Source organism: Pinus tabuliformis, chromosome 2_2 (genome assembly GCF_031772625.1).
Source record: "Pinus tabuliformis cultivar Carrire ecotype Pingquan chromosome 2_2, CPIR1, whole genome shotgun sequence".
NCBI lineage: Eukaryota > Viridiplantae > Streptophyta > Pinopsida > Pinales > Pinaceae > Pinus > Pinus tabuliformis.
Genome location: NC_142300.1, coordinates 488,056,897 through 488,081,482, shown reverse-complemented (window position 1 = coordinate 488,081,482; position 24,586 = coordinate 488,056,897). Strand labels below are relative to the sequence as shown.

Genomic DNA, 24,586 nt, shown 5'->3' with positions numbered 1-24,586 from the left:
ATGGATGTGAAGACTGCGTTCCTCAACGGAGTCATTGAGGAGATGGTGTACATTGAGCAACCCGAAGGCTTTGAAGTCTTCAGCAGCGAGTCTCATGTGTGCAGGCTCAAGAGAGCGCTGTATGGGTTGAAGCAAGCACCACGTGCTTGGTACACACGGATAGACAGCTATTTCACAGGACTTGGATTCTCCAAGAGCGAGGTGGATCCGAACCTATACCAGATTGTGGTGGAGGGTAAGTTGCTTATCATTGTACTGTATGTTGATGATTTGATTCTAACGGGTGATGAGCTGTTGATACTGTCATGCAAGAAGGATCTTGCTACAGAGTTTGAGATGAAGGATTTGGGCCTCCTTCACTATTTCCTGGGATCGAAATATGGCAGCGCAGTGGTGTCCACTGTTTGTTTCTCAGGGCAAGTATGCTCGGGAGATACTGGAGAAGTTCAACATGCATGGCTGCAAGCCTGTTGATACTCCTCTTCCTGGAGGTTGGAGGAAGGAGGATGCCACTTCGGGAGAAGAAGTGGATGCCACTGTTTATCGACAGTTGGTGGGGTCGCTGATGTATTTGGTCAATACACGACCTAATATATGCTATGCAGTTAACCAGCTTTCACAAGCTATGGTTGAGCCTACCAAGCTCTTCTGGAAGGCGGGCAAGCATGTATTGCGCTACTTGAGAGGCACATCGGGATATGGTTTGTGGTACAGACAGGAGGATGAGGTGAAGCTATGTGGCTTCACGGATGCAGATTGGGCAGGGAGCCCAACGGACAGAAAGAGCACATCAGGAGGGGTCTTCAGTATTGGATCGACAGCAGTTTCTTGGTACAGCAGGAAACAGAGATCCGTGGCACTCAGTTCAGCGGAGGCCGAGTATATGGCAGCAAGTTTGGCTGCATGCGAGGCTATATGGATGAGGAAGATCCTAGTTGGTTTGTTCGGTTCTCATTTGGATCCTATTGTGATTTACTGTGATAACCAGAGTTGCATTAAACTCTCGGCTAATCCTGTATTTCATGATAGATCTAAACATATTGACATCAGGTAACATCATATCAGAGATTGTGTGCAGCGGAGGATCATGTTACTTTCGTACATTCCAACGGAGGATTAGGATGCTGATATTCTGACGAAGGCTCTCACCAGGAGCAAATTCGAGTACCACCGAGGCAGGATAGGGGTTGCTGATAATCCATATCTTGTCGAGAGGGAGTGTTGAGATTGCAACAAGATGATGGAGCTTAGTGAAAAGAGTCGCCTTCACTAAGTGGGCCTGCAGGCTATTTTTTGGCGCAAGTCTATTTTTAGACTATGTCTATTTTTAGACATATGGATCATGTCTATGGATTGCAGGTTGCTGTTTATGGATGATTGATCAAGTTGGGAAAAAATAGATGGACTTCTATTTTTGATGAAAGTGTGAGTGATCACAGTGTGAGTGATCAAAGTCTATTTTTAGACTGGCTGTAAAAAATAGAAAAGTCAAATATTATTATCTCACAATAATATTTGGACTATAAACTTAATCTTATTCTCTTGGAGCACTTCAGTTTGAGCTACAGAGGTGGCACATGCAGCTGTCAGAAGGAAATATGCTTTTCTTATGAGTCAGTTGAGTTGTTGCATGCATGACTTCAGTTAGAACTCAATCAGTTGAGTTTGGTGGAGTTGATTGTGGAGTTGATGGAGTTGTGTTCAGTTTAGCTTTGTTAAACTGGTTATATTTAGTCTAACTAGCAAATAGACTAGAGATGAGTTGGGTGAATTAGCTATTAATTAATTCACAAGTTATTAACTCATAATACAACTAATGAATACGTCAGTTAACTCAAGTGCATGTCAGTGCATGTTCAGTTCAACAGGGACAGGTGGTAGAGAATCAGATTGCTATCAGTTGTGACTATAGTTGTGCACCAGATCTTGCACAATCAAGGGATTGAGTATGCCAATGGGTTTGCTCACATATTTGCCCACATTATAGCTTGTGCTCACTTCCAACAAAGTGTGAGTGACTATTTTGCAGGTGAAAAACGAGTTTGGTGAGCCATTCTCATCAGTTCTTGAGCAGGTATTGAGCAGTGGAGGCAGGCAAGCAGTGGAAGAGATTTGGAGATCAGATCTGAGCTGTATTGTGTGTAACAGAGGTGGAGATACTTGTGAGAAGTATTATGCTATGTAATGTTACATGACTCAATCATTAATATACAGATAGTTGGGGTTTTTAGCGAGATGCTTTCCCCGGGATACATACTGTGTTAATGTGTGAATGCTCTTGATGTTTTATTGTTATTGATGATGCTATATTGATGATCAACGTAGAGGAGCTTATGTATTGTGTATGTTTTCCGCAATAGTACATGATCAGGATAATCTCCATTGAATATGTGTTAAATTATTCAAAATTTCTACAAAAGGAGGGTCTCCTATTGGAACCAGGTATCTGGAGCATGAAGGTAAAATCTGGCGATGAAATCTTCTCTATCCAGGACTTTTCCTTTCCCGGATCTTAATTCAAATCATTTAGTTTTCAGGTATGTATTTCCTTTTGGTATTCTGTCTACTTCAACTTTCTGCTTAAAGTTTTGGCAGGAGCAACTTAGAATCGTCTCTGAATACTGTTTTCTCTCTTTTAAGAGAACCTCTTGCTCCTTCTTTTCTCCTCTATCTGCGATGTATCCCCTTATCCTGCAACTTTTGTCAGCAACTTTTGGCAGCTCAATAGCCTGGCTTTAATTTTTGGAATACTATCTCTAGGCTAAAAATAGCCCCTATGAAGTTCTTTCTGTCTAATGTATCTGTTTCTTATATATCTTATATAATATAATCTTTCTTTTTTCGCTCTAAAAAAAAAGGTACTTTTGAATAACGCTAGGAAGGCCAACGATGTCTATTATGATTTCTTATAGGATGCCTTGCGCCTATCAAATCTGATTCTGTGGACTTGTTTTCCCATTCATCTGTCGTTTGGAGTTCAAATCTTGTATGCGCAGAGAAGAATACAACCATGGATTATGCAACCGGATTTTGTTTCTTCTATCATCTCTCTGCAAGTTATGCACTGTATGTTGTTTAATAACAATGTATTCTGAACTACAATTTAGTAGAATATTGGCTCTGAAGTGTGACTGCTTGTTACTTGGTTGCTTGTTACCTACAGATTAAGAAGGGGTACCTACAGATTAAGAAAAGGGAAGAGTGAGGCAGTTTACTTTGTTTCTTGCCACGATGGAAGAAGATGCTCGGTTCGCGCAGATGACTTTGACAGGCATAAGCTGCTCGGTTCCCGCAGACGACCTTGACAAGCATTGACAGGGATCGAGTTCGGCGATTGCATCTCCTAGATATGGAAGAAATTGCTCAATTCTGGTGGGAGGCATCCAATTTGGCCTTGCATAGTCTACAGAAATCGTAAGTAGCATTAACAAAATAGAAATATTGCCGCAAAAAACTCTCATTTTTCTCTATTCCTGGGGCGTGAAGTGGGATTTTACGGGCTGTTGCGGTTGCCTTGTTGAAGCAAGGGCACAACAAGTTGTAGTGATATTATATATTCTAAGGTGAGATCCAAGATTGTTCTGGTATGAAGATAGAGACTTGGGATTCTCAGCAATAAGGTATTAAACACAGCTCTGGAGATCCCAGTGCCACATAAGTGTTACAAAGGCCCAAATGGCAGTGTCGGAAAGATCCAGACATCAAAAAGGCCCAAATGGCAGTGTCGGAAAGATCCAGACAACAAAAAGGGAAAGCTACGAAAGGAATCATATTAAACTTCCCATGTATGTCTGTGAAACAGAACTGGCATTTAATGTGCTCTGCTAATGCTAGCATTAATTTAGCTAGTATTTACTAGTTTGAAAATACGAAACGAATTACTATTTATAACATATGGTTTTGCTCTTCGGCCTTAGGAAGAGGTCAAATAAGAAGGAAAATAAATCTGTATCGAAAAACTTTGGATTGCAAATCGGTCTTTGTCTAGAAACTTTGGTTATATCATGATCAGTGGGATTAACAAACAGGTGAACTAATGCTAAGATGGGCATAATCAATTACTATAGTCCTGGCCATTGCCAAATGGCAGGGACTAAAAAAGACTCCATTTCATAATTCATATGTAAACGATTGGTAGCATTATTAAATAGGACCATAGCAAGTGCATATATGTATATAAATTTATATGGAACCTTTGCATGCACTGGTTAAGGTAGGGGGGTCATATTGTGTAAGCCCTAGATGGGAAATAACTCAACAAGTAACCTATTGAGAGAGGAATAATGTGGAAATAATTATACAATATATTTGAAAATCGGTAGTCTGATATATATTTAGGGGGGTCATATTGTGTAAGCCCTAGATGGGAAATAACTCAACAAGTAACCTATTGAGAGAGGAATAATGTGGAAATAATTATACAATATATTTGAAATTCGGCAGTCTGATATATATTTTAGAAGGGAATAATATACATACATATTCATACTATTTAAAAATTATTAGAAAAAAAGAAAACCTAAAAGAATAAAAAGTCCGCAGAGAGTTATATGACATTATTTTATATTGCAATTTTCTCAATGTCACATTTCGACACTAAAATAGAACTTCATATTGTGATGTTTTCATGCTAGGAAAATGAAACCAATGTTGGAATGTGAAAAACATTATTGCAAGATGAAACATTATTTGATACTCATTGTTGCAATGTTACATTATATCACAATTTATTTAATGTCACCTATTAACATTACAAAATTAGGGTTTATAAATCCCTTCGGTTTATAATATTAAGCCCTTGGGTTTATAATCCCTAGGGTTTATAATATTAATCCTTGGGGTTTATAACTATATTAGTCCCTTGGGTTTAAGATAGCATTAGGTTTTAATGCTATGACATTTGAGGTGAAGAAATTTATCCAATGTCACATTATGACAAACATTGCCGCAATTTGACAAGCAATATGACAATAATTATTGGAAACTTACATTACGTTGCAATTTTTCAATGTCACATTGGAACACTACAAAATGGCTTTGTATTGTGATGTTTGTATGGTAGAAAAGTCAGTCCAACATCACATTGTGACAAACATTGTTGCATGATGACAATCAATCTGATACTCATTGTCGCAATGTTACATTACATTGCAATTTATTTAATGTTGCCTCTCAACATTAAAAATTTAGGGTTTAATAATCTCTTTGGTTTATTAATTCCTTAGGTTTATAATATTAATCTATTGATTTATAACATTAGGGTTTAATGTTGTTACATTTGAATGGTGAAGAAATCTATCCAATGTTACATTATGACAAACATTATTGTAATTCGACAAGCAAGATGACAATCATTGTTCGAAACTTACATTATATTGCAATTTTCCATTGTCAAATTGTGGCACTACAAAGGGCTTCATATTATGACATTTGCATTGTACAAAAATCAATCCAATGTCGCATTGTGACAAAATCAATCCAATGTTGCCTCTCAACATTACAAAATTAGGGTTTAATAATCCCTTGGGTTTAAGGTTTCTAAGCTTAATCACCTTGGTTTTAAATACCTAGGGTTTAATAATAATAATAATAATCTTCAAGTTTTAATTTGCGAGGTTTATGATACAAATCCCTTAATTTTATTAATATCTCAGGCTTATTATTATTATTATTATTATTATTATTATTATTATTATTGTTGTTTTTATTATTATATATTTATTAATATCGATATTAATATAAATATTAAATCTATACCATTAACACCCATTGTCATCTTTCAACCACATTTACTAAAATAGTTGTGCATATAATCAATATACACCTATCAACGTATATAAACCACATTTATGAATGTGATTGTGCCAGTTTTATATATAAAATAATTTGTATATATTTTTGTTTATAAATATTAATCCATCTCAGCAACATCTTTATCTTTCATATATAATACATTTTCTCATTACCATCAACTTATACATTTAAATTTAAATTTAAATTTATTTAATTATATTATTTAATTCCACACCTTATTACTTTCTAATTATTATTATAAAATTTAATTATTTTGAAAATTGCACTTTTACTTTTTTACTAATATTTTTCTTCGCGATATTAAATAACATCCATTAAGAAATCTCAATTAACAATATAATATAATTTAACTTATTATTAAAATATTTAAAAGTGATTTAGATTTCATTTAATTTTTTCCGATTAATCTCAATTAACAATATAATATAATTTGGCTTATTATTAAAAAAAATTAAAAGTGATTTAGATTTCACTTAGTTTTTTCTCATTACCATTAGCTTATAGATTTAAACATCAAATTGTTTAATTACATTATTTAATTCCACACATTATTACTTTCTAATTGTTATTATGGAATTTAATTATTTTGAAAATTGCACTTTTACTTTTTTACTAATATTTTGCTTCGTGATATTAAATAACACCCATTAAGAGATGTCAATTAACAATATGATATAATTTGACTTATTATTAAAAAAATTAAAAGTGATTTAGATTTCACTTAATTTGTATGAGTGTAAGTTAATTTAATAAATTGAAGTAATTTGATTAATTATTAATCAAGAATATATCTATGTTAATTTTAGATTTACCAAATATTAAGAAAGCAATTTTTTTTGGACTTAAATATTTTTTTAGTGTGAAAAGTGATTTGATCTCTCTCGATAAAATCTAAATTAACAATATAAGATAATTTAACTTATTATTAAAAAAATTAAAAGTGATGTAGATTTCATTTTGTTTGTATATGTTTAACTTAATTTAATATATTAAGTAATTTGATTAATTACTAATCAAGAATAGTTCCATCTTAATTATTGCTTTCCTAAGCATTAAGAAAATTAATATATTAAAGTAATTTGATTAATTACTAATCGACAATAGTTCCATCTTAATTATTGTTTTACCAAGCACTAAGAAAGATCAAATTTATTTAGATCTAAACATTTTTTAGTGTGAAAAGAGATTTGATGTCTTGGTGCTTGGTAGATCCAGAGTTAATATAGATCTAGGTTGGTATAATATATATGTAGTTGACATTGAAATATTTTAGTTATAATTCATGTTCTCCACATTAAAATGTTAAAACATACCCCTTATTTTTTATTTCTTGGATGCATACATTTAATTATTTTTATTATTAATATTTTCTAAAGTATTACATATCAATTCCATATTAAGCATTGAAAGAATAATAAATATCTCTCATACATTGAATTGGAAAAGAGGCATTAACGGAATAAAAACTGTCCCAGTCTTCCTCTCTATATAAATTTGGTATTAAAATATTATATTCAGCTTAAACATTTTTAATTTAAATTACTTTATTTTTCTCTATATAAAATAGATATAAAATTATATATTTTAATAATAACATTGAAATATTTTAGTCATAATTAACAGTAAAATATTTTGTTATTAATATATTTTTGTTTTAAATTATTATTTTACTATTTTTAAATGTAATATTAAGTCACAATATAACATTGAAATATTTTAATTATAATTAATAATAAAATATTTGGTTATTAATATATATTTTTTTAAATTATTATTTTAATATTTTTAAATATAATATTAGCCGACCATATCTCTTCATACTTCATACTCAGATGTACATAACCTTCCCTCAATATAAACATTAACCAATTAATAATTACATTCTATGGTATATAGAATATATCTCATAATATACATAGCGTTCCCTCTATAAAAATTAATCAGGTAATAATTACATTCTATGGTATATAGAATAGTCAACAAATCCAATACTTATTTAATATTTAAATTTTTGGTAATGTTTGAATAAAAGAGTGCAAGATCACGTGTGTCGTTACGAAAATTTCGAAATTCTAAAGTGAATCTACGGCAAATATTATGAAAGGGACCGAAACCTACACAATTTCCGTACAGTGAATCTAGAACAGGCATTATTGAACGGAATGAGAAACAAAAGTCTACATGGGACAATTTCCGTACAGTGAATGTAGAACAGGCATTATGGAACGGAATGAGAAAGAAAAATCCACATGGGACAATTTCCGTAGAGTGAATGTAGAACGGGCATTATGGAACGGAATGAGAAACAAAAGTCTACATGGGACGATAACGTTAAATAACACATTGCACTTTGTGCTTACAATATGTTTGAAACCGCAAAAGCAGTCAAAACTTATTACGCGTATTCTTAGATATGAAACTGCGTGACGAAATGGAAAGATTGTATCGACATATCCTATGCATTGGGGGTGGTAGTGACAGTATTTTGTCAAAATTTTCTTTTGAAGGAGCAACGCAAGGGAATATTGATTTTTTATTTGTTGAATGAATTTTGGACTGCAATGTGAACGGGAGGAAGAAATATGAAATAATGTATTGCAATGTTGAATAACCAGATATCTTGATTGGACAGAAGTGCCAATAGACTAGTCTTCGTCAACAGTGCGACAGGATGGCAAAGGAACTCGGGATTTCCTATTCCCTCTTTGGAAGAGACTGTAAAAGGCCAAGGAATTCACAAAGGGTTTATTTTTGGAAATGATTTTTTTATTGCAATATGAACGGGAGTAAGAAATGCGAAATGATAATATATGTGAAATTATATATTGCAACGTGGAATAATTGAATATTATGATGATGATGATGATGATGATGGTTAACGTCCCCTGAGACCAAACAATGATCTATCGGACCTAAATAAAGATTGGTATAGAAGTGACTATAAGTTTTTAGCAGAGAGGTTTTTTTTACAATTCTATAGAAGGGGATGTGTAAGTATGTGTATTTCTCCCTTACTTTTAAAATAAAATTAAAAATTAAAAATTATATTCTAACTTGAAAAATAATATCTTTATAATTAAAAAATTAACATGCTATAAAGTAATTAGAAGTAAAAAAATATGATTAAGATATTTAAATCTTATATTTTTCAAAAATATTTAAATAGACTATTTAAAAATTTATGTTAACTAATTTATATCTATATGAACTTCATATATATCTAAAACAATATTTTGTATATTTTTAACGTAGCAATGAGATAGGAAAGAAACTCGGGACTTTCAGTTCTCTCTTTGAAAGAGAGTATATAAGGTGAAAAGGAATTCACGATGGTTTTGTTTGTTCAAATAGATTTCTCATTTTAATGTGAACGCCTTTTTTAGATATGTGAAATAACGGCTTGTAATGTGGAATAACTGGAGAATGAAAGGTGAAACAATGTAGGGTTTACGAATGACTTACCTCGACATGAATGACTTACGACTCAAAACTGTTAAATAGTTGCCGACCAAATCACACCATATGAGGCTCCACATCACTCTACTCAAATCAAGAGTTTTTCTGTAGTATTTTAATACATATTTATTGAGTTGAGATGTTTATTTTATTTTTTTAAATAATAGAAAAAAAATTATGTTTTAAATAAAAAAATATTATAGGTTATAATAAAACAAAATGAATATGTCCTAAAGTAATTAGAAGTAAAAAGAAATGTGTCATTAATATTTTTAAATCTTATATTTTTCAAAAATATTTTGAAAAGAAATTTAAATAAACTATTTGAAAATTTATGTTCACTAATTTATGTCCATGTCAATTTCATATATATTTATATATGCAAAATTTGTTAAAATAAAATATTTTAATGTTATACATAAAAAAATATTCAATGTGGTTTATTAATAAAATATTTTAATATAATGACATATATTTAAAAATACATTAATTGTAAAAAAATTATTTTAATTTGAACATACATGTTATGTAAAATATTTTAATCTGAATTATGTATATATTATATTTTAATGAGCCAAGAGGCTCATTCTACAACTCGATGTGTAAGTATGTCCGTCCATCCATTGCCCTTTAAAATAAAAATAAAAATTAGAAAAGGAGTTCACAATAGTTTAGTTTGTTAAAATAACGGACCACTTTCATTTTTCATCAGATACAAATGACGATTTCGACTGCCATCTTTATATAATCGACATGAAAAGATGGAAAAACTAACAGGGTTGACAATAAGAATATTAGAAGAAAATAGTTTGAGATTGATCACAATGAAGACTATTTGTAATTGACTATATTCCTATTATTCACATTTTCCACCATTCAATATTACTAAATTGCCACTTTGCATTTAAAATTTATATTTCGTCATTTTTCATCATTAAAGTTATTTACAATGTCTATCATCTCAACAAACTGAGGTAACTGAGAAAATTTAAAATTAAAACTACTCTTTAAGATATATGTAGTAATGCCTGGAGGGACAATATTAAGAATTAATTAGTTGTCAAAAGTTGTGATACCTAAAATTAAATGAAATACACAAATTTATTTAGTGCTCATAACTTTTTGGTGTCATTGTTGGGGAGGTGTCAATGTATGCATGTTTTTCTTCCCTAGTTGACCCATTTCTTTTACTTTTCATAAAATAAAAAATATATGCATTAGGCATTGGTCATTTCAAAATTAGAAAATTGCATTACATTAGCATTCTCATTCAAAAATCTACAAAACAATTAAAAACTTCTCCAATACCGCAACCCCCCACTTGATGATGTGGTGTAGTAAGAACCCCATCACCATCCATTTCTGCGAGTGGAAGAAGAAGAGGCGGAAAATAAGGCAGAAGAAATTAATGGAGATTATGACAATGAGTCAGATCCTCTTGGCTTTCCCATTTAGGATAATGATATAAGTGTTCAAATAAAGAACAACCCTCAATATTTTCTTCCCAACCTCCATGGTGTGAGGTCAGAATATATAGAAACCTTTCTCTTTGAATTTGAAATACTTTGTAGAGTTTATGGTTACTTATTAAATACTAAAAAATTGAGATTGTTTCTGGTAACATTGAAGGATGATGCTCTTAAATGGTTAATGATTTTAGGGGTCAATTCAACAAGATCATGAAATTTTATGTAAATGATATTTAAAGAAAAAATATAAATACTATTTTATATAGCATGATCTTAAAAAAGAAATCTTTAGAACGGTTCAAAAAGAAGCTGAGAGACTTGAGGATCTGATATAGAGATTTATATATGTTGGGAAAAATGTTGGGGACGAGGGAGGGGGAGAGGGAGAGGTGAATCAATATTTTAAAACTCACTTAAACCTTTCAAACTCTTATCCATATTTCTGTACGCTATTGTCATTAAGTAAAACAACGTATGTATGCGACTATGATTAAGTAAAAACATGTATTTCCAGTTAACTAAATTTTCATATATTTCATCATTTGTTCTACTTTAACCAGCGTATCATTACTTCATTAGCCTTTAATTACACTGTAACCATGAGTAGTAAGAATATAATAAACCATCACATATAAGCAACACATGAGGACACCAATATTGTTTCGTGGAAACCCAATGTGGGAGAAAACCACCATTGTCGTCGTCTTTGTCTTCATCTTTTATTATAGAGGAAAATATCTTACAATATTGTACTAACGTAGACTCATACCAAGAACCCACCTACAAAAGGCTGTACCCTTCTCTCGTTCTCCAACAACCACTGGAATGGAGTTCCAACCTCCTAATCTTGTTTACCATCACCCACAGGAAAGGAGCTCCAACCCCCTAATCACATTTGCCAACTACCATAGGAAGGAAGCTTCGAATCCCTCACAGAAGGCTCCAACCCCTAGCGCCTCTATGGACCATATTTCATAATACTTCATATTGGATACACCTAACTCACAACATCAAAATTGTAGGTCAGTTTTCATCATATTTTCATACTGGACCCACTACCATCATTTAAGCCCAATACCAAATAACAGTTAAGAAACCAATCGCTTTATCAAATCACTCAATTAGTGAACCAATTGAATCGTCAAATCAATCATTGAATCTTAATCAAGCAATACAATTAGATCAAACTAAACTAGGATAGATCAAGGCACAACTACTCATCCATAAGCCAAACATTGTTACCCATCACAAAACCCAACTACTATTGCTGCAAACCCTGATCAACCATATGTAAGAATATATGTATGGTACTATTATGAGTCATACCCACATATGTATGTGCTTCCCCTTAAGAGGACCTGCATATAATTTTTAAGATACTGTAAAACTGAGTCTAAACCACTATCACACTAAACTAATCACTGAATCACATACTGAAACCATCACAGATCACTGAACCAGATACATATCCTCACATAGTAGCATCATCTCTAGTCAACATATCATTCAACAAACAATTAAACTGAACGATAACTGTCAAACACAAATTATCATGAGAGAGACATCATTGATAGATAACAACAGACATAACAAAACTAATCAAACATTATTAATATCCCATACTACAAAACCATAGATGATGTATGTGACTCTTATATAGAAATTCCACATATGTACGTGCTTATCCTTCACTACACATGCGTATATATTTTTCCATAATGTAGAATATATGTGACCAATTAGAACAATGTTCGTGCATGTAGGTGACTTCTCAATGGAAAACTAGCATTCAAATATGAAAACACTAAATCATACCCTCGTTGCAAAACACAACATCTGTAAAACCCAAATCTCGGCATACAAACTATTATAAACACACATCATAATATCATCATCATCATATATCTATCTAACCATAAACTAATTATCCAATATGTTGTCATTTCAGATCTATTACATCTTATCCATCTCCATGCTCTCTGGTGCACACCTATTTCAGATCAATTTATTCATAAAAAAATCCATCAGATAGACACTCTAACACTTTGATTTCCATCTTCTTATATAACATAGGCCTTAGCCATTACCTTAGGCTAATCCCTTAGTAATGGCAATGGTATTCTTTGACAGTATCAAATATTCATTGTCACGCTCATTGTTATGGGTCAATACCATGGTAAAGATCACTGGTATTCATAATACCATAGTACGGAAACCGTACGTGACTTCTCTTCATCAAATAACAATAGAGGGATTCTATGGGGCACATAATAATAATATGGGGACAGTAGGGGCACAACAATATTAATAAGGGATACAACTACAATAGTAATGGGGTAATCACTAGTATTATAGGGACCTAACATGCCCCTCTCCTTCAAAAAAGTGTTGTCCTCAATGCTTGAGTAGTTCTAGATGCTTCTATATAAAATTCTCATCCTCCCATGTGGAATCTTCAGCGGATAAGTTCTTCCACTTGATGAGATACTCCAAAATTGATCGATTTCGTAGCTGTCAAGTTCTTGTTTCTGTGACTGCTTCCGGTTCTAATATAATTTTTCCTTCCTCGTCAAGTTCTAGCAATATTGTTTGAACTAGGAGCTTGTCACCTATAACCTTCTTTAAACACGAAACATGGAAAACTAGGTGCACTTGAGAAGCTACAGGAAGCTCCAATTTGTATGCCATAGTACCAATCTTTTGCAACACCTTGTTCAGACCATAATACTTTGGTGATAATTTATTATCCTTCTTAGCTTGCTTGAGGGACATTTGTTTATATGGTTGTAGCCGTACGAATACCCAATCACCTACATCAAAACTTCTTTCGCTGCGATGTTGATCTGCTTGTTGTTTCATTCTATTCTGCGCCAACAAGAGGTTATCCTTTAAGAGTTGGAGGACTTGTTGTTGATGCTCGATATGATGTTCCACTGCTTGAACCTTAGAATCTTCTTTTAAATATGATGTGATGGAAGGACATGTTATACCACCATTTAGCCAGAGGCAACCATTTGACCCATTGTGTCTGTTTATCAGATACAAAGCAATGAAGATATCCTTCCAAACATTTGTTTACTATCTTAGTTTTCCCATCAGATTGAGGATGATAAGATGAGCTATGAGTTAACTGAGTACCGAGACAAGAAAATAATTCTGTCCAAAAATTTCTAGTGAAAATGGGATCTCTGTCACTTACAATAATCTTTGGGTTTCCATTCAGCTTTTGAATTGTTTCCATAAATGCAGTAGAAATTGTACTGGCTTTAAATGGATGTGACAATGCACAAAAGTGCGCATACTTGGTAAGTCTGTCAACTAACACCATGATGACACTCTTTCCCTCAGACTCGTGTAAACCTATGATAAAATCCATTGAAACCTCCTCCCAACATTGGCTTGGAATGGATAAAGGTTGTAATAGACCCGGGGTCTTAATTGTTTCAACTTTAGTTTGTTGGCAAACCAAACATTCCACCACAAACTTTTGAATATCCGATTTAAGGCCATCCCAAAAAATATTCCTTCTTAACCTTGTGGTAAGTTTTAAAAAATCCTGAGTGCCCTCCTAAGGGAGAAGTGTGCAATTCCATAAGAATCTTTTGCTTGAGTTGGGAATTCTTACAGAGGTATAAGTGATCTTTGTACCATAACGAATCATTTTTCCAGCTAAATGTATCAGATGTACTGGAATCTTGTTGTACTTTCGAATAAGCGCCCACACTTCTTCATCATTCTTCCATTCCTCCCTTGCTTTGTTTATCCAATTTGGTTGGATAATAGAAATGGCGCACAATAATGCTTTCGCATCCTCATCGTTTCTTGAGAGTGCAGATCTGCCACCACATTTTTCTTCCCTTTTTTGTAGATGATTTCAAAGTCATAACCCAACATCTTTGTGACCCACTTTTGTTGCTCTTTAGAGGATAATCTTTGTTCTAAAAATTATTTAAGGCTATCATGATCCGTTTTACCTTGAAGTGTCTTCCCATTAGGTAGGGTTACCATTTCTTAAGCGCATGTAGTATTGCCAACATTTCTTTCTCATAAATAGCTTTGTGTAAAAACTTTCCCTTGATTGGATGACTTTCAAAAGCAATGGGTCTTTCATATTGTATTAAAACACCACCAATTCCATTTCCTAAAGCATCACATTCCACAATAAAGGTTTTTGTGAAGTCAGGTGTAACTAGGACCGGGGCTTGGCACATTGCCTCTTTAAGATCTTTGAAGGCCTTTGCTGCTTCTGGAGTCCATGAAAATGCATCTTTATTCAATAATGTTGTTAGAGGTGCTGCTATTCTCCCATAATTCTTAACAAACTTGCGATAATACCCTGTCAACCTGAGAAATCCTCGTAGATGCGTTATGGATGCAGGGATTTTACATTCGTTAATGGCTTTAATTTTGCTAGGGTCTACCTTAACTCCTTTATGATATACAATATGACACATATATTCCACCTCTTATACTCCAAAGAAACATTTGGATCTTTTTGCATATAATTGTTTCTCCTCCAATAGTTGTAGCACCCTGTCAACATGTTCAACATGATCCTTCCGAGACTTGCTGTAGATTAGTATATCATCAAAAAATACTAACACAAATATTCTAAGGAAGGGTTTGAAAATGGAATTCATCAAACCTTGAAATGTAGAAGGTGCATTGGTAAGGCCAAAAGGCATGACCAAAAATTCATAATGACCCTCATGAGTTCTAAATGTTGTTTTTGGAATGTCTTCAGTCTTCATTCTGATTTGATGATATCCTGAATGAAGATCCAACTTGGTGAAGTAAATTGATCCATGCAATTCATCTAGAAATTCATCAATGACAGGAATGGGAAACTTATCTTTAATAGTGAGCTTGTTGAGCTCCCTATAATCTGGACACATGCACCTTGATCCATCCTTCTTGTGCACCAATACTACTAGAGTAGAGAAATAACTTTGACTAGGTTGAATTATACCAGCCTCTAGCATTTCTGCAACCATATGTTCAATTTCACTCTTTTGGGCATAGGGATATCTGTACAGCCTGATGTTTGGAGGAACACTTCCTGGAATCAGATGACTAGCATGATCATGATCATGAATAGGTGGGAGACCTTTGGGAGTCTCAAATACCTTGGAATGATTGTCCAAGACTTTTTGGAGATCTGGAGAAATAGATGATTTCGATGTGGAAACATCTAGTGAACATAATTGTGCAATTACACCTCTTTGTTCCTTTTTTAGAAGCTTTGTCATACCGTTAGAGCTGATTATCTTTCCCGGTTTCCCTGCAATACCCCTTAATTCAACTTCCTTTCCTTCCACAGAAAATTTCAGGAAAGGTTCTTGAAAATTAAAAGCTATTGTACCCAAGGATTGTAGCCATTGGACTCCTAGTACAACATTAGAACCTCCCATTGGAATGGAAAGCATTGGGCTAGTCAATACATATTCTCCTATGGATAGCTTGATATTATGGCACTTTCCTGATAAATTTATTGTTCCTCCATTTGCAACCATCACTTGACACTCTCGTGTTGGATATAGGAAGCAATTCAATTCTTTTGCTACCTCACAATGAATAAAATTATGTGTACTTCCTGAATCAATCAATGCTATTACCTTTTTCTTCTTGATTTGTCCTTCTATATTGATGGTTTGAGGAATGGTAATTCTAGCCAATGCATTACAATAGATGGTCAGATTCATTTCTTCTTTATCTAGGCTTTGTTCCTAGAGTATATCCTCTTCTTTTGACCTTTCTTGCTCCTTTTCTTCTTCCTCTTCACAATCTATGTAGAATAATTTATTCTCAGCACACTTATGACCTTTAGTGTATTTACTATCACAACAGTAACAAATCCCTTTTGCTCTTTTTTCTTCCATTTGTTGTGGGGTCAACCTTCTAGGTTTTTGAAGACTAGGGGCAACAACACTTCCATCTTTATAGTTGTGAGTGTTATTCTTCTTAGTTGCAATAATTTTTCTTTCCATTTTTCTTGCTAACCTGAATGCCTTCTCTAATGAATTAGGTTCCCAAAGGCGAACATCATGTTGGATATTATCCTTTAAAGTCCCTATGATCATATCAATCCTATGCTCCTCTAGAATATTTTTTACTCTTATGTTCAATTTTTGGGACTCCTCAATGTGCTCCATTATTGAACCCTTTTGTTTGAGACTTATCAATTGGCTAAAAAAAGTGTTTCTTTTTGTATCCTCATAATGTGCTGTCAATTCTTCCGCAAAAATTTCCCAAGTGATAATTTGTTTACAAGAGGAAAGAAATTGATACCATACAAACTGATTTGGTTCCAAACATAAAGTTGCAATACATACCTTTTGTGTGTTTTGCAAATTATTGAGATCGAGAAATTGCTCCATCTATAATATCCATGTTGCGATATCCTTGCCATCAAACTTCCTCATATCAATTTTTGGAATATGGTGGGTCTTCAATCCAGCATTAGAGTCTATGAAATCATGATTAACATTTCTTTTGTTCGCATCATGAGTTTCCTTTACTACCCTTTCACCATTAGTAAGTATTTATTGTAGAAAATTTGTCAAATATGTCTTCAAATCTCCCATGCCTGTCTTCAAATTTGTGTTCAAATCTGTCTTCAAATTGTCCATCATAGCTTCCATGCCATTCATCTTAGCTTCCACACCATTCATCTTAGCTTTTGTTAGCTTTTGTGAGAGTGACATTTGTTGCACTTGGTCTTGTAATTTTGATATATCATGTAGCATTTCTTCCTCTTCTTCACGAGTCATGCTAGAGCTTTCAGGTTGCTTACTAGGTGTTTGCATTTTCTTTCCTCGACGCATCAGTTACCGATAATAATTCTCTACTATGCCCTTTTAATTCCTTCAAAATAATTTTTCAAACCAAGCTTAAGCAAGAATTTAAAAAAATCTACATACCTTTTTTCACCTTGTAGGAGCTTGATATTGCCTCTGATGTATCTCTGTAATTTCAAATCATCCAATTTTGAAATTGCGACTTGCAGTATCCCTCTCTGTCCTCTTTCCAATGCCACCAATCTGATACAAATTGGATTCTCCAAGGAAGAGTTATGCTAAATCTCCCACAGTGACCTGATTATAGACTAGTTCAGTAGAGTGAACTTATACGACATGCCACGTGTCCCTGTTTTGACCTTTGGCTCTAAAAAATATTCACAAGAAACTACAGTCCGTCCTCTTCCTGTACATTCTTATGAAATTTCAATCTGATGCTCAGAGAGAAAGTTATGACGATTTTACCCCAGTCACCTGTTTGGAATGTAATTTAGGATTTTGCAAAAAGACCAAATTCCTCAGATCATATCTCCGCCAATATAGTGAAAAAAGCTCTGAAAGTCAGACACGAGGTTCAATGTGATTTCATCTCAAATGGGTTTTTTTCGATTTTGAAATGTCGCAGAAAAAAATTTATAGTGAAAATACCATGATGACCTATTTGAAGCAGTGAAACCCTAGAATCCAAAAGCTCTGATACCAAATGTTATGAAACCAGCTTACAAAAAGATAGAAAAGATAGATCAACACCTTAGAATTCAACCTCTTTGTGGGGGCAACCTCCTTTACATTACACAAATGAATGATTCCTTGATGATTCAAACGAAAAAACCTCCTTTCTATATATAGGAGTCTAAGGAGTTACAATATTACCCAGCCAACCTAACAATAATAATATAAAGGCACAAAAATAACAATAGAGGGATTCTATGGGGCACAATAATAACAATATGGGGACAATAGGGGCACAACAATATTAATAAGGGATACAACTACAATAGTAATGGGGTAATCACTAGTATTATAGGGACCTAACAACCAATTTTCGTTAGCCAAAACACACATCCAGTGATGCCCACTAGGATATATTTTCTCAACATTCAACTTGGAATACATGTCCCTTACCTGTGGTCTTATTTTTCCTTTCTTAACTTTTATTACATGAACTTTTCACCAGGTTTGTTAAAGAAACCTCCTCCTTGGGGAACATTTTCCTCGGTGTTAAACCACACCAAGACCTCAACAAGATCGCTGAAAATAAAACATACTTCCCATGGAGCTTTATAACTTAGCTCGTTGCAGTATCTAGAATGAATAACCTGTTCGAAAGTAAAACGTCATGACAACATGACCAGATAGCAACCATACTACATATTGGAGCTTTATAACACAACTCATTATGGTATTTACAATAACGAAATATACACATATGCACATTTGCTAAACCGGCAAATAAAAGGATACAATTCCTGTATCAAGATTCAATAAGGGAATCGACAGGATCACACCTCCACCCTCAAAGTAGTATTAGAATTCACCTCCTTCTCAAGAAGTCCAGAATCCACTGCCACCGCCAAGGTTGCATCCAATGTTGATTGCAACAATCCTACGCCACTTGTTCTCTCAGCGAACAATTACCTACTCATTGTTCAAGGGTGCACTCCCAATGTGTATCTGGTTCCATCTCATTGTGATAATGAGAAAAACAAATATATTCGTGACCTTCCCTTCTCTACTACACAGTCCCTCAAGAAATTCGGTCACCCCCTTCTGTGCAATTACTCACCTTCCAAGTTCCCTGGTATCCCCTATCCCGGGTGATCCATCCCTTCAAAAGGCTTCATTGCATAGGAAGATACAAAAGCCAAGGCATATACCTGCCTCAAAACCATCATATCTATCATAAAATTCTCATGGAAATCAATAGACACTATTGGGTACCAGTGTCCCACAATGGCCCTACTCCTCAAGTACTCTACCAGCATACTGTTGCATGTTCCAATTTCTTTTGTTGTTGCTACAAATTCTTGTAGTTGATTTCAACCAACCAATTGGGAATGTTCATGCATTCGTGTTCCAAGCAAATAATTTCCATTAGATTCAAATAAATTAAAATAACCTCAAATCATACCTCGTTGGTAGTTTGTTAATAAGGTACACTTAAAATCTTGGTCGCTTCATGTCACAAAAATTCAAACCAACTGTTTGATCAAAAAATCATGTATTAACATATCACATCTGGTTAGCTCAAAACACAACTATTGCTGGGTTGTGTTATATTCTTTCCATGACTAGCTCACGTAGTTAACCAATGGGTTAGAAGGGGGCTGAAGCCCCCCCTTCATTGCGTCGATTACGTAGCAAGGGGAGTCACAGGGGGTTTGAGGGGTGCAAGTAACACCATTCTATGGGGTCCGGGGCAGCGCCCTGGAAAATTTTGGTTTTGGACACTATATTAGGTTGGGCAGACCTACCTATGGTTTTTTGCATGTTTTTCGCACATGGTTTTGGATGCGATGGTTTTTGATCCATGGTTTTGGACGCGATGGTTTTCGGTCCATGGTTTTGGATGCTTCGACATGTATAAATATGTATTGTAACATTGAAAGGAACAAAATGAAAAAATCAAGCTAGTAGTCCTGGTTTTGGGATCTAGGGGAAAATATCTGTGTATATGTGTTTTATGTCTTATGCTCTCGCATTGTTTATTTTATGTGTTTTAGAATTCGTATGCAGGTAATTTTTGTATAGGGCTAAAACCTACAACTATCGTAAATCAACATCATAAATCATATTTAAACATTATAAACCAGAATCATAAATCATATATAATCATCATATACCATAGCCATAAATTATATGCATAATCAAATAGAAATAAAATGTTGATACTTATCATTTCATCAATCCTTAGCTTCTACCTTTGTCTTTATTCCGTACACACTCCGGATCGGTTGCCACATCAGACAAACACCCAGTGCCTTCTCCTTAACCATGTGAACATACACATAGTGTGCATCACACACACACAGCTACACATGTCATACAACACCATACAATACATGCATCTACACCAGTACCATATGTACCACATGTATGTAGTACCATCTGTATACGGAAACCACTTGCACAATGTGTGCACAACATCACATGTACACGGCACCACCTACATAACACCACATGTACAGTGCACCACTACGCAACGTGTACACAATACCACATGTACACGGTCCCACACACAAGACATATACGCGACACCATATGTACAGAGCACCACATGCATGACATGTACACATCCAACATCCAACATATCCAACATCTACATGCTTATAAAATCACGTGCACAATAATAGTACCAGACATCCAATACCATATTGTCTCTTCCAAGAAACCTTGCTTCAAGTGTCTCATCCCATGCTTGTCCCAACATGTTGCAGACCACATTGCTTTCATTTTGTTGTTGTATCCCTTGGTATAACCTATCCATAACATAAGCATAGGCATGATGAAATCATATAATATAAACTAATAACCATATGATATTGACCTCATATATTTGTCATGACTACTCTTCCCAATTGATTCCTCATATCCAGGAACCTCTTCCTTCCATTTGCCTATGTGAGCAATCATTCCTCCACAAGGATGATTCCTGATCACCCTGTAAAACAGTGACATAGATACATGGATACATGCATATATATACATGAACATTATCATAAAAAATCATGGTCCTATCAGACAACGATATACATACGCACATACATACATACATGTATACATATAAACATTGGCATAATCATGACCACAACAAAATTGCCAGATATTGTAAGCTCTACGTTAGAAAAATTCCTTATTTGTGCATAACATGCATAACATTGAGAAATTTTTTTCCAACATAGCCAAGACGTCCGACACCTTTGATCCATTTCCTTTACCTTTTCTAGTTACCTTTCTCACATTTATCTTATCATTGTCCACTTACCACAATGGACCCAGCCAATCCAATTGACTGTCATAGTCTTAGTTTTTGCTGTGCTTACTCACGCACCGAGATTCATCCGAGTCTTACATCACCTTCCATGTGCCACAAAAATTTCCTGAGCTCCATCAACTCTTCCTCTTCCTCAAACCAATTCCAAATACTCAAAACATAAAATGCAATACCAAGAAATAACTATGAAGAAAGCCATCAAAACCAATAACAACATGACACCGCAAAAAAGTGGCATAAATATTCACCAGGCACATGCAAAATTGCAAATCAAGCACAAAAATTGCAAAATACAAAAATCACAAGACTAACCATAGACACCATGACTCAATCCCCATGGTTACCATGGAAAGCTCAACCAAAGACTTCTTCAAAATTTCATGGCAATTTCATTGCCAATCAATCCCTTGCATCATATCTCCATAAACACATAACTTTCAATGCATAAATAAATATAACAATACACAAGATACCTTATCTTTTTGTGTTAAGAACATTTCCTTGTAGCTGAACACCTCCATGCCATCTCTCAAGGGACTCCAATTCCCTTGAAAAATCCACTTGTAACTAGAGACTAGATAATATAATTGTCAATTACATGTTCATGAATCTAGCACATATCCACATAATGTCAGACAATATTAAGGTCAAGAAAGCTTCCTTTATGAGAAGAACTCATTCGTTTGGAATTAGTGTTTCCAAACATAGCCAAAGGAATTCTTGTCCAATTCCTTCATTTTACCATTTTACGTTATTCCAATGTAGGCTTACTATGTATTGTCACATCACCCAACTGTTAGTTATATAAACACATCAACTATTACCTTGTTACTCTAATAGAAAGCATTGTTTCCTGCAACTGCTCACACATGTCAATCACATGTTCCAAATATCAAGACAATCATATCTATCAATTTGAAATCAACTCTTACAAACAATCATGTCATAACCCATAGTCAATTCATAGTCATTAAACATAATGCTACATTTGTGAACTACATTCAAGTACATATCAACAGTCTCAACAAATTTTTGTTAGTGCAATAATCCTAAAACAAGACCATTGGAATGCATACTCGTATTACGAAGTTCATCAAACATTCAACCAACTTTCAAACATACCATATTAAATAAATCAACTAGACACAAAACACTCAAACATCAAATAGATGTCATAATAAAAAAATCAAGCACAAGGTAGATGACATAAAATGATTAAATTAAAAACAATCTCAAATAAACAATAACCAATTTCAAAGAGGAGCTAGATCAAACAATCAATCTGCTATACTAATCTCTTTAGACAATTATAAATCTGTAGGGGATTTCAGAGAGATTAAAACACAATCTGTTCTTACCCATGTCTTCTATAATACTGTGAACATGTGCAGAAAATAGATATGGAAATACTGGAAAAACATACAAGAAACACAAAATTATGTCAAGCCAGAGTCGTAAGGCTTTAATTAGAAAAAAAACTATTACAAAGTGTAGAGTCTTGGCATCAAAAGCCCACCACCCTTATTATTACAAATGATCAAATATATAGAGATTACAATAAGCTAGCTGTTGTGAGCTTTTAGGAAAATCAAACAAAATCTTAACCCAGCTATCTAAAATGATTAGATTAAAAATAATCTCGAATGGACTCTCCTTGAAATCTGCAACCCTTAACTATTTTCTAAATTTCTAATATATATTAAAAGGCATGCAGGTCTAACTATTTAATTAAACAATTTCCTACTAATCTAATAAATAACCTAACACCTATTAACTAAAAAAAATGTACAAGCTTATCCCTCCTATTTTACATTACAAGGAAATGTGTGCTGACATATGGGAGGAGAAGAAGATTAAATTAAGAGATTTGGAAGGCTGTTGAATCTTCTTGTTGACTCCTCCTTCCCACCTATTGCTACCTGCCCTCAGAATATGGAAATCCATTCGCCACTTATGCCACATTTCAAGCTCTGATACATACTTGAAAGCAAGGAAGTTAATACCTGAACCACTATTCTTGCATTGAGGTTAAGCAGAGTTTGAAACTACCTTGTTACTTTACCACAGGACAAGGGGTGTGTGTGGTATGCTCTTGACATCCCTTTCCATTTATGAATATGGAGTAAGAAAATCCTGTCTAGTTTATTTTTTTGGGTGAAATACCATGCCAACTTACTGACAGCCTATTGGAAGTCTCTTTCTCATTACCCTTTACCTTAATATGTGTTAGGAGACACTCTTTAAAACCCTCGAGGGAGGACCGAGGGCTACTAAGCATCTGCATTTTCACCTCTGCTATGACTAAGGAATCATCTTACTCTACAGTGCCATGTTGTGATCGGTCGATTGTATTCAGTGCTACAAGGATCAGTCCCATTGCTTACCCCCATTATGAAAGGTCCAAAAAATTTTGACCTTCGATGAATTTCACCCGATGTCACAAATTTGAAAAACAACACAACATAATTTGAAACTAATGGGTCTCGGCTCCTCTCAATGAGTGTATCAATACTTAAAGATGAATCCCTGCCTGGAATCACGCTCTCGAGCAAATCAATAAATATTGAGAAGAAGTCTTCAAAAGTGAACTCTGCCTATCCCAGGTCCAGGATGGTTTTCTTGCATTTCTCAATGTTCTTGAAGACATGTTCCATTTCTACTTCATCTTGGGTCTCCAATAGATGCTCCAGATACAAAAACATGTAGGAACAAAAGAAGCAGTTTCCATCACAACGTGTGTGTCAAATTTCCCCATATAAATCATCTAGTACCTTAATTTTCGCCTTTAAGATAGAACTTCCAATTTCATACTCAGCTGCCAAGGCTGAAAGAGACTCCTTGTTGCCGAAAAATGAGATTTTGAGGGCTTCCTTGGCCTGGATGGCATTCTTTTGCTGTAATTGTAGCACTATCATGAACAGGCTGAGGTCAAATCGCAATCACATTTTGGAATTAAGATTAGGACAATCAAAACAAGAAAAAGAAGCAACATTAGCATCTAATCAAAGCAGGGGTACAAATGCCCCAATAGTTGTTCTTTGTGATGATGCTGTAGA

The 24,586-nt window shown here is 34.2% G+C and overlaps 1 pseudogene; it reads right to left on the bottom strand.

Annotated features, from left to right (window-relative positions):
* Positions 1 to 3,185: 3,185 nt before the first annotated feature.
* On the bottom strand, positions 3,186 to 24,445 carry LOC149193484 (OVARIAN TUMOR DOMAIN-containing deubiquitinating enzyme 1 pseudogene; annotated as a pseudogene).
* Between the last annotated feature and the right edge of the window lie 141 nt (positions 24,446 to 24,586).